Source organism: Psammomys obesus, unplaced genomic scaffold (genome assembly GCF_907164565.1).
Source record: "Psammomys obesus unplaced genomic scaffold, mPsaObe1.curated_primary_1811, whole genome shotgun sequence".
Classification (NCBI taxonomy): Eukaryota; Metazoa; Chordata; class Mammalia; order Rodentia; family Muridae; genus Psammomys; species Psammomys obesus.
The window spans coordinates 13,177,064-13,189,405 of NW_026596034.1; positions in this window are offsets into that span (position 1 = coordinate 13,177,064).

The following is a 12,342-nucleotide window of genomic DNA, read 5'->3' on the forward strand; positions in this document are numbered from 1 at the left end:
GGAATACCCTAGAATTCATTGGTACAGGAGAAAACTTCCTGAACAGAACACCAACGGCACAGGGTCTAAGAGCAACAATGAATAAATGGGACCACATGAAACTGAAAAGCTTCTGCAAAGCAAAGGACACCGTCGTCAAAACAAAGTGACTGCCTACAGATTGGGAAAGAATCATCACCAACCCTTCATCTGACAGAGGACTAATATCGAGTATATACAAAGAACTAAAGAAGCTGAAAAGCAGCAAACCAAGTAATCCACTTAAAAAATGGGGAACAGAGCTAAAGAGAGAATTCTCTGTAGAGGAATATCGAATGGCAGAGAAGCACTTAAAGAAATGCTCAACCTCATTAGCCATTAGGGAAATGCAAATCAAAACAACCCTGAGATTTCACCTTACACCCATGAGAATGGCCAAGATGAAAAACTCAAGTGACAACACATGCTGGATAGGTTGTGGAGAAAGGGGAACCGTTCTCCACTGCTGGTGGGAATGTAAACTTGTACAACCACTCTGGAAATCAATCTGGCGCTTTCTCAGACAACTAGGAATAGCACTTCCTCAAGATCCAGCCATACCACTCCTAAGCATATATCCAAAAGAGGCTCAAGTACACAAAAAGGACATTTGCTCAACGATATTTGCAGCAGCTTTATTTGTAATAGCCAGAAACTGGAAACAACCCAGATGCCCCTCAACTGAAGAATAGATGCAGAAATTGTGGTACATCTACACAATGGAATATTACTCAGCAATGAAAAATAAGGAAATCATGAAATTTGCAGGTAAATGGTGGGACCTGGAAAGGATCATCCTGAGTGAATTGTCCCAGAAGCAAAAAGACACACATGGTATATGCTCACTCATATAGACATACAACATAGGACCAACCCACTAAAATCTGTGCATGTAAAGAAACTAAGCAAGTGAGAGGACCCTAACTAAAACGTCAATCCCCATCCTGAAAGGCAAAGAGGATGGACATCAGAAGAAGAAGAAAACATGGAACAACCTAGGGACCTTCTACAGAGGGCTTCTGAAAGCCAGAAGAAGAAAACAGGAAACAACCTAGGAACCTGCCACAGAGGGCCTCTGAAAGCCTCTGCCCTGCAGACTATCAAAGCAGATGCTGAGCCTGATGGCCAACTATTGGGCAAAGTGAATGGAATTTTATGCAAGAAGTGGGAAATAGTAAGAGCTGGAGAGGACAGGGTCTCCACAAGGAGAGCAACAGAACAAGAAAATTTGAACACAGGGAACTTCCCAGAGACTCATACTCTAACCAAGGACTATTCAAGGAGATAACTTAGAACCCCTGCACAGATGTAACCCATGGCAGTTCAGTGTCCAAGTGGGTTACCTAGTAATGGGAAGAGGGACTGCCTCTGACATAATCTGATTGGCATGCTCTTTGATCACCTCCCCCTGAGGGGGGAGCAGCCTTACTAGGCCACAGTAGAGGACATTGCAGCCACTTTTGATGAGAACTGATAAACTAAGATCAGAAAGGAGAGGAGAACCTCCCCTATCAGTGGACTTGGGGAGTGGCATGCATGCAGAAAGGGGAGGATGGGATCAGGAGGGGAGGACGAAGGGGCTTATGTGGGGACACAAAATGAATAAAGTGTAATTAATAAGAAATTTTTTAAAAAACCAACAAACAGACCACAGGGGAAAAAAAAAAAGACACACACGGTATATACTCACTCATATAAACATACAACATAGGATAAACCCACTAAAATCTGTACATCTAAACAAACTAAGCAAAAGAGAGGACCCTAACTAATACGTCAATCCCCGTCCTGACAGGCAAAGAGGATGGACATCAGAAGAAGAAGAAAACAGGAAACCACCTAGGAACCTGCCACAGAGGGCCTCTGAAAGCCTCTGCCCTGCAGACTATCAAAGCAGATGCTGAGCCTGATGGCCAACTATTGGGCAGAGTGAATGCAATTTTATGCAAGAAGTGGGAAATAGTAAGAGCTGGAGAGGAAAGGGTCTCCACAAGGAGAGCAACAGAACAAGAAAATTTGAACACAGGGAACTTCCCAAAGACTCACACTCCAACCAAAGACTATTCATGGAGATAACCTAGAACCCCTGCACAGATGTAGCCCCTGGCAGTTCAGTGTCCAAGTGGGTTACAAAGTAATGGGAAGAGGGACTTCCTCTGCCATAATCTGATTGGCCTGTTTTTTGATCACCTCCCCCTGAGGGGGGAGCAGCCTTACCAGGCCACAGTAGAGGACAATGCATCCACTTTTGATGAGAACTGATAGACCAAGACCAGAAAGGAGAGGCGAACCTCCCCTATCAGTGGACTTGGGGAGTGGCATGCATGCAGAAAGGGGAGGGACGGTGGGATCAGGAGGAGAGGAGGGAGGGGCTTATGTGGGGATACAAAATGAATAAAGTATAATTAATAAAAAATTAAAAAAATAAAAAATAAAAAACAAAGAGAACCCAAGGGAAGATGCTTAATTCTCATTCAGAAGAGAAAACAGGATAGGCACCAGACATGGTAGAAGAGAGGGAATAGGATAGGAGCCTACCACAGATATCCTACAAATATTCTTTACATTAAATAAGAATATGAGGTGGAAAACTCAACAATGGAAATTCTGAAGAAAGAAAAAAAGGAAGATGCTGAAGGGAAGGAAGACATTTCATTTGTATGGGCAATGCTGTAACAATGACCATTCCACCCAAAGAATTCATAGATCAAATAAAATCTTTATTAAAATCCTCATGGCATTCTTTGTTGAAATGGGAAAATAATCCTAAAACTTGCATGGAAGCACAATGACCCAGTAGAGTTAATCAATACTAAACCAAAAGGGTAGTAATAGAGGTATTGCCATATCTGGTGTTATTTGTCAGAGCTCTGCTACTAAAGAACAGCATGTGGCTGGTACTAAAAACAGAAATACAGTTTAACAGAGTAGAACCTACAGACACATGTAATTCCATGTACTTAATATGTTATGTATTTTCAAAATCAAATATCATTTTCCCACTTTCCTTTCATCTCTTTAGCCCCATTTTCCTTGTTCTCACACAAATTCATGAGCTCTTCCTTTCTTTTTTCTTTTAAATTTTTATTAATTACGGTTTATTTACTTTGTATCCCAGCTGTAGCCCCCTCCTTCATTCCCTCCCAATCCTACCCTCCCTCCCTCATTTCCTCCTTGTCCCTCTCTAAGTCCACTGATAGGGGAGGTCCTCCTCCCCTTCCATCTGAGCCTTGCTTATCAGGTCTCATCAGGACTGGCTGTAATGTCTGTGGCCTAGCAAAGCTGCAGGAGCCCCACAAAGATCTCTTTCTTTAACTGTAATTACATATTCCTACTATATAGAGTATATAATATAGTTCAACTATAGATATCAAATTACTATATATAGTAGAACATATATCATCTTCAACAAATGATGTTAAAAAACTGGCTGTCTACATTTAGCATTGAAACTATATCCTTATCTCTCACTATGAACAAAAATCAACTCCAAAAGGATCAAAAACCTCATCAACAAACCCGAAACTCTGAAATTACTGGAAGAAAACTTAGGTAGTACACTATGAAATATAAGTAAATAGGTGTGTAATTTCTAAATGAGACCCTGGTTGGATGGAAAACTTAAATGCTCCCATACACCAAACTGAATGCTCAATTGAGAGAAAAATCTTTGCCAGATAGAAATCTAACAGAGAACTGGTATCTATAATACATTTAAAAATTCATAACATCAAGTTTACAAACACTGCTCCCTAAAAGGGAAGAAGGCTTTATAAAGTTCCAAACTCATGCTCACACACATGGCCCTGGATAGATTCAGTGGGTCACAAAACAAAACAAAACAAAACAACCACACAAACATGGAACCAGGACTTGTAGGGAGAAGGTTAATATAAGTAAAAAAAAAAAAAAGACATAAAATAGGATTGCGAAGAGAGTAATCAGAATTCATTAAATGTATGAAATTGTCAAAGAACAAATTTTATTAATAACAAAATAAAGAACCCAGGGTACTCCTTTTTGATTAGCTTCTTTAGGTGTGCAGGTGTATAGATTTTGGTATGATTATCCTATATTATATGTCTAGTATCCACTTATAAGTGAGTATATACCATGTGTGTCTTTCTGCTTCTGGGATCCCTCACTCAGGATGATCTTTTCTAGATCCCACCATTTGCCTGCAAATTTCACGATTTCCTAGTATTCTACTATGTAAATGTACCACAATTTCTGTATCCATTCTTCAACTGAGGGACATCTGGGTTATTTCCAGCTTCTGGAGGACCCTGGCTAAGATGCTCAATCTTTATTCAGAAAGGCAAATGGGACAGACATTGGAAGAGGGAGAAAACAGGGAACAGAACAGGAGCCTACTTCCTGAAAGACTCTAGCCAGGGACTCTGAAAGAATCTAACCTGCAGGGTATCAAAACATATGCTGAGAATCATAGCCAAACTTTGGGCAGAGTGCAAGGAAACTTATGAAAAAAGGGGGAGATAGAGAGACCTGGAGGGGACAGGAACTCCACAAGGAAAGCAACAGACCTGTGATATAGTCATATGTTTAGAATACTTGGAAAGAAAAGTATGTTAGCTGTCAGCAGACTTTTAATCAGCAAAATAAACACTAGAGAAAATGTACAAAACAAATAATATGTATTCCTCAACAAAGGTAGTACAAAAATCTACAGGAAAGTTTGATCTTAATTTGAAAGACAGTTGATGTATCAGTCATTTGCAATGCTTTTAGACTTGATGTGGATTGCAATTCGAATGAGCTATCCAACAAGTAAGCTCAGAATGAGTAAACACATGAAAAACTGAAAACACTGGGCATCAAGTAGGAGTGATTCCAGGACTCTACAGGAGCATTGGCCATAAGCATGAGAAAGTGAGAATCATTTAATTGGAGACTGATAAACAAGGCTAGTATTGGGGAAATTCAGGATATACTGTATCGGAAGAGTCGGACCTATAACATTTTAATGACTCACCAATACTCACATTGCTTTCAGGTAGCATGAAGTAAACGCATGACTCTCCTAAAGCACTCTTATAAAAATAATGTGTTGATTAAAATTACTAAGCAAGAGACCAAGAGAAGATCACACCATGATTGTTTCCCTAAACAAACATGTTATTAAACTGAATTCTAAATATTTATGTTTATGTCCAAAGATAATGGTATTCTCCACCTGTGGAAGAGAAGCACCCTTTTATAGCTAGAGAAAGGATAAGTGGAGATTCATATCTGTTCAAGGTTATGAGAATAGATGACTGCTGACCATTCAGTCCTAAATGAGACACCTTTATCAATATCTCCAAGTTAAAAAGAACATCAAGAAAAAATGGAAAGAATTTAAAGACCAGAGAATTCAGAGTGGTGTTATGAGGTACTGCCACACAGATATGACATGGTCAAAGTAAACAATGAATGCATAGTAGCCACAGGGTAATTACATGATATTTGGCTGTTCAATATTCCATCATGGGTAGAAGAAGGCTATAAGTTCCAAACCTTTCCTGGATGGGTTGTCTGTTGGTAGCTACTGGAGGAAAGAATGATAGTTTCTTTAACGGTGTATCCTGAGAGTTTCTAATTGGGAAGAAGAGGGATTCAGAGGCAAAGGATCATGGGTATTAGTATACTCATAATGCATTATTTTTATTGTGTATATACATGAAAATGTCAAAAATGAAGGCAAATTAAAAAATGTTAAGCAATAAGTCCTAGAGTTTCTATTTGCTGTGATAAAATACCATGACCAAGAGAAACTTATGGAGGATAGGGTTTCTTCCGTTCTTTCCACCCAGTACCAGACCACCACTTAGGGAAGTCAGGATGGGAAGGAAATCAAGATGGGATAGGGACCTGGACTCAGGAACTGAGGCAGAAGCTATGGAGGAACTGTTTATTTACTTATTCTTCATGCCTTGTTCAGGCTGCTTTTGTATACCATCCAGGAACATGGCTAAGGGTCAGTCACACCCCTTGTGAAATTGATAACTGTTATGGCAGAACGGGTCTTCAGTCTCTTCAGGTAGGCACAATCTTAACGTGTGTATGTGTGTGTGCTTCTCAGTGTACATTTTAATTATTAAACAAGGAACAGTACTAACTTTGAGTGGCCTAACTTTGGATAGACAATATGCACAAACTGACATCAAATATAAATTTAAACCCAGAAACTTCACATAAAGTAATTTAAGTACCAAAGCTCATGTATAATTCAGAAAAATGTAAAAATGAGAAACTCTGTATTTTCTCAGCTTTCTCGGGCCAGGGTTTTCTTTCTGTGACAGATTTCTTTGGTCTGAAAAAGGAAGTGACAATGTGTGGATGAATCCCGAGTTGTTGTTGAGGCCCCATGGAGAATGGCCTGGACTTGAAGTGAGAAAGTCTGGAGGTTGAGAGTTTCAAACTTGTCACAGCTATCGAAAAAGTTGCTTAGTGACTTTTGATTTTCGTCTTTCTCATTTGCAAATAAATCCTACTTCAATGGGTTGTTTTGGAAAAAGAATGTCATAATTTGAGCCAACATTTTCAGCGTAATGAAATGAGTGAATTGACCCTATTAAAGCAACACAGTGTTGTTATTGTTATTATTAATTATGTTTTCTACACAATACATGTACCAGTTATATCACCATTAAATATTTATTTAATGTTACTATTAAATAAGTATTGTGAGTTTCCAGTGCACTAGGTGGGACAACAGTGGAGCGGTATGCCTTACAAGAGAAAAGTGATGTGAATTAGCAATGCCGACTCACCTCCTCCTCCCTAGCCGCCTTCATCTGCTGTGAAAGCAGCGATAACAAGAAAGGTTAACTATTATTTCCGTGAAAACCTTAGTGAGGAATCACACAACCCCAGCAGAGTAGCAATTCTCATTATTATTATTGCTTGTTAGAAATTATTATCACTATTATAGATTATTAGCTTTGATTTTATCTCTAGTTTCACATTAAACAAACTGAAGCTAGGAAGACTAACTAATTAATATATCATAGATATGAGTTTACAATCCAGCTTTACATTTCCCTACAAAGCTGATTCATCAGGAATATAGCAATATTTTTATGTATGCTTTCAAAGTCACTAATATCTGAACATGTAGGAACTCAAAATCAGAAATTTAGTGTGTTTGAGATTATTTGTTTTTATTTATCAAGTTTTTTTTTTTTTTTTTTCTGGGAGACATACCCTTCACCTCATCTACAGTGTTTCATGGAATTTTTGCCATAATTGTGTGAGATAAAATTTTTTCTTGCTTTGTTTTCTACTGGTGTTAGAGAATATCATGACCCCCCCCCCCAAAAAAAAAAAAACTTTGTATTAAAAGCATTTATTTTGGCTTCTTGTTCCAGAGGGGAAAGAGATCATCGGGATGGAGTGGCATGGAAGCAAATGGCAGGAATGGTAGCAGGAGCAGAGAGCTGAGAGCTCATATGTTAACTTTACAAAGAGAGCAGAGAAAGAACTGAATGGGTGAGGCTATAAACCCACAGCTCTCCCTCTCCCATCCCAGTGATGTACTTCATTCAGGCAGTCCCTACCTCTTAAAGGTTCCACAGCTTCCCTATCTCTTCAACTGTGTCATCAGAACCAAGTGTTAAAATGCCTGTGCCTGTGGGGGACAATTCTCATTCAATCCACAGCCTAATATGATAATCATATTGATCAATGAAGAAATACATGTGGAAACTTTAAATTCCTTTCCCAAGTCACAGAGAATTTGGATTTAGAATTATTCTAAACACATTTATTTTCCCAAATAGCACTGCCTATTCTTTGCAAAATCTGCTGATGTCTCCAGAGTATCTACCCAAATAAGTGGGAAAAATCAGAAACGTAGATGATTTTTGAATGTTTTAAATAATTGGAAGATGAGAAAATGCCATGGATAGATACAAAACCCAAGAAACAGTCCAATTTGTGAATATGCAATTCACAATACACAAGTCCAACATATAGTAGGGAGCTAGACACTTCCAGGCTGAGGAACAAAGACAGGTGCCAGGGTTTCCTTCCATGGTCTGGCAGAGGAGGATGGGAAAGGAACATTGTCTGACTTCCTGACCCCACACTTTGAAGGACAGGAACATAGGTGGCTAAACGCAGCCTATTGAATGACAGGTGGTGATGAACTAGAGCTGACCGTCTGTTGAGACTGGGAGAAGCGTTCGGTAAAACTTGAATCTGAAATTTAGAAGCCCCTGAATCATCTTCTCTAAGAATGGACGATCAAAGATACACACACAGGAGGGACTAGTGCGGTAAAATGCGTGAGAAGCCCTGCCGCTCAGTGAGAGTCCTACTTGCTTCTAATTACCCAGAATTCTAGAACTGCTGGCCAGTCTAAGTTGAGGACAATCAAAATAGCAGCTATTTTGGGGTGTGGTGACAAGGGGCTGCCTGAGAAGAGAGAAGGACTTTCTGAAACTGTAGTAGCGATTCTGGGACTTGGATTACAAAGATGTGTGTATACTCATCGAAACTCATCATATGATGTGTTTAAGACTAACACAATCTCATCAGTACCTTTCCCTTGAAAATGAACTCTGAACATCAAGATGAAAAAAAAAAAAACAAAAAAGAAAAGAACTCTGCTCTATTATTTAAGTGCAGTGTACTGAAGCATTTTGAGGTGAATTGCTTTGGTGTTTATAATGTACTCCAAAATTCTCTACAAACAAGATACATGCATACTTGGATAGAAGGAAGGCTAGATGTTGGATACATTCACAAAGCAGGTTTGGACATTAATTGCAGAATGTCTATGTATGTATGTGGGTGCTCTGTGAGAAATTTGTTCATCTTCTCAATAGGTTTAAAAGATTGCATAGTAAGATATTGGGGGAAATATAAGAAAAATATTACTGGGAACATTTTTGTAGAGACTCTATAATTGGTGGGAAATAAAACGTTGCTTTCTGGGAAAAAAAGAATCTAAATATCAATGCATTATTCATCATCCCATTCTCAACTGAATGTGCATACAGCTATGCTTCTGCATAGCTACAAATTTAAGTTAACTCAATGGAAGATTTCATATAGTTGTTTAAAAAAAAAAGACCAGATTTTGTAGAATGTTTAGCACTTGGTTCAGGAACCACTACCCACATTTCAGACCCATACTGTTCTTTCACTCAGTTCATCTGTATTCCTGATAAAATTTTGTGCCTTCCTTATGCACAGATACAGTTTTTTGGTGAGCTCACCACACAGTCACTCTGCATACCAATAACTAAGCCACCAAATTCTCTCTCAAAGACATTATCAAACTCAGAAGATGCAGTCAAATGAAGCAACATTACAGATAGAGCAGTTTAAAATATTTATGGTTTATTATGTTCTCTGGGGTTTATAAATATGTCTGAGAAAAATTATGTGATCAAATTAAGTATCAAAACACTCTACCACTGAACACATGGTGACAGTAAAACATGGAATGTGTCTCCAAAGGTATAGAGAATAAAATCAGAAAATAGGAAGTTCATCTTGTTTTACAAAGACCAGAATATTAAACATGATCAGCAACTTCTGTTTGGTTTTATTGATTTTGCAATTGTTGAGTTTAAAATGGAAAGATTGACATTTCTTTCTAAGGGGTTTCATTTTAAAGTCACTTGACATGATTTTGTTTCAGATAAATTATTCTTTGGATTATAGAAATATTTTAAGCAACAGAAAGTTATAAATTTAACATTTTGTGGAAGGAAATATATAAAAGCTTTATATTATATGACATAAATAAAGGGTATTATACAGGATACAAAAATCTTCATACTATAATTCTCTTAGTAGACATAACTAGATAGTACTGGAAATTGAATTAAATCAAATCTCATGTTCTGAATTGCTGAGGGCAAATTTAAGAGGATTTTCTCTCCTCTCTAGGGTCATGAGTAGGACCCTCTTATGCAGGCCTGATTCCTCCCCATTCATCATATCAAAGAGACACATACCACCTCCAAAGTGCTTAAAGGCAGCTGCAAGCAAGTGTCACTTTGAGTTAAATGCATTATTAAACTGTTGGAAAATTCACATCATGGGTCATTTATCTAAGTTAAATTGGGTCAAAAGCCTCTACACTTGCCTGGATAAATAAAAGAGGATAGAAAAAATCTCTTGTGGAAAGTAGTGCTCTGAGAAGTGTTGTAAGTGTTGTTCATTTATATAACTATCATTTATCTCTATCACCTATCTGTCATTGATCTAGCTATCTATCTTCTTCATCATCACCTTTCATCTATTCATCTCATTATCTATCTATCTATCATCTGTCTACCCATCTAATCTATGTATCTTCATTATCATCCTCTATCATCTATTCATCTATCATTATCAATCTATAATTTATCTATCTATCATCTATCTGTCTATCTACCTATCTAAACTATCTGTCTATGCATGTATGTATGTATGTATGTATCTATCTATCTATCTATCTATCTATCTATCTATCTATCTATCATCTATCTATCTATCTATCTATCTATCTATCTATCTATCTCTATCTATCATCTATCAGTCAATCTATCTAATCAGTTATCTAACATCAACCAATATATCTATCTATTGTCTATCTGTTTATTTATCATCTCTCTATCTCTATCTACCTATCTATCTATCATTAATTATCTATCTATCATCTACTATGTTGCCACAGGAAATGGAGAGGTTTTTTTTGATATGTGTGTGTGCGGTTGTGTGTCTTTTGTATATGTGTAGTTATTATAAGAGAAGGAATCCAGCATTTTGCAGAAATACTCTTCTCTGATAAATGTAATATTCATTTACTAATGCCTTTGACATAGACATTTAAGTCATAGATATTAAATATTCATTCTACAAACATTTCTATGTGTTCTGTGTACAAATGTACTGTGCATGCAGAATGCAAAAACCATGGAATTTCATTCATGGATCTAAAATTCAAGTTCTAGAATGATGGAAATAATTATCTTAGACTTCATTTTTTAAAAAGTTGAAATGCAGGATGAGGAAGTAAACACATTTCCTTTTCAGAATTTAATGGGTTAGGGTAGGTGATCTGAGGAGGAACTCCAATGATGTACAGTAAAGGAAGCAGTAGAATGGAAAAAAGCATCAGGAGAGGAAAGAAAAGGTCAGTAGGGATAGAGGTAACATTTTTCTGTCAAATTAAGGCATATAAATAATTTAGGTAGGACACCAGACTCCCAAATTGGTCACAGACACCCATGTGCTCTTCTATTTCAGTGTCCCCAGTATTGATGTAGCATCTATAAAAAGTAATACATACATAAATTGTGAATTACTACCCAAAGTTGATATGTAAACACTGACCAAATGGTAGCACAAAGAAGCAGAAAATATGTAGTTCCACGTAAAAATTCTCTTCTAACAGACTTACGCAGACCCTATTTAAACCATTCTCTTCTAACAGACTTACGTGTGCCCTATTTTAACATACGAACTTTTGAATTTTAAATTAGGAAATTGTGTGACTCTTGTGAATCTTGTCATAGCACACTATGGTTCATCAGCTCATTCCTGATAGTCAGGTCAGCACAGAAATGCTAAAGCAGAGATATATGAAATGTTCTTGAGCAACCAAGCCTTTTGGTTTTCGACAAGATGCATTCTTAAAGCATCTGATGCATTGTTTTATGTCAGTCCCCGTGATGTATGCCCCACAATATATTCCACATAAAACTGAAGGCTCCCTGTCTGGAATGACCAGTTCTTTAACGTCATTGGCATGTAGTTTGCATCGCACCCACATGTTTGAAACATCTAATGCATTGTTTTCTGTCAAATCCCCCATCATGTATGTCCCATGATGTATACCACAGAAAACTGAAGTCTTCATTATGCTCCTTGTCTGAAATGACCAGTTCTTTAACTTCATTGACATTCAGTTCACATTTCACCATACGTTTGAAACATAACATCCAAAAACGTGTAATACATTCATAGCTTTGTTTAAGCATCATCAAGAGTATCAGTAGTTACTTGCCACTTTTATCCTCCCATTCTCAGCTACCTGCCTTGAACAATTAACCATCTGCTTTCTGGATCTCCATATTTATCTATTCTGGACATCCCATTAAATATAATAGTGAGAAATTTCACCACTTCTGCTGGATCCCGTCATCTAGCTTGCTTTTCATCCAAGTTGTAGCATGTTCAGTACATCATTCTGTCTAGTAGTCTGTCCTATAGTGTAAAATATGGTATTATTTTACACATTCACTCATGTATGGACATTTGAGTAACTTCTACTGTGGGAATATTATAACTGTGTGCACATTTATTATTAAGAGTATGTATGTA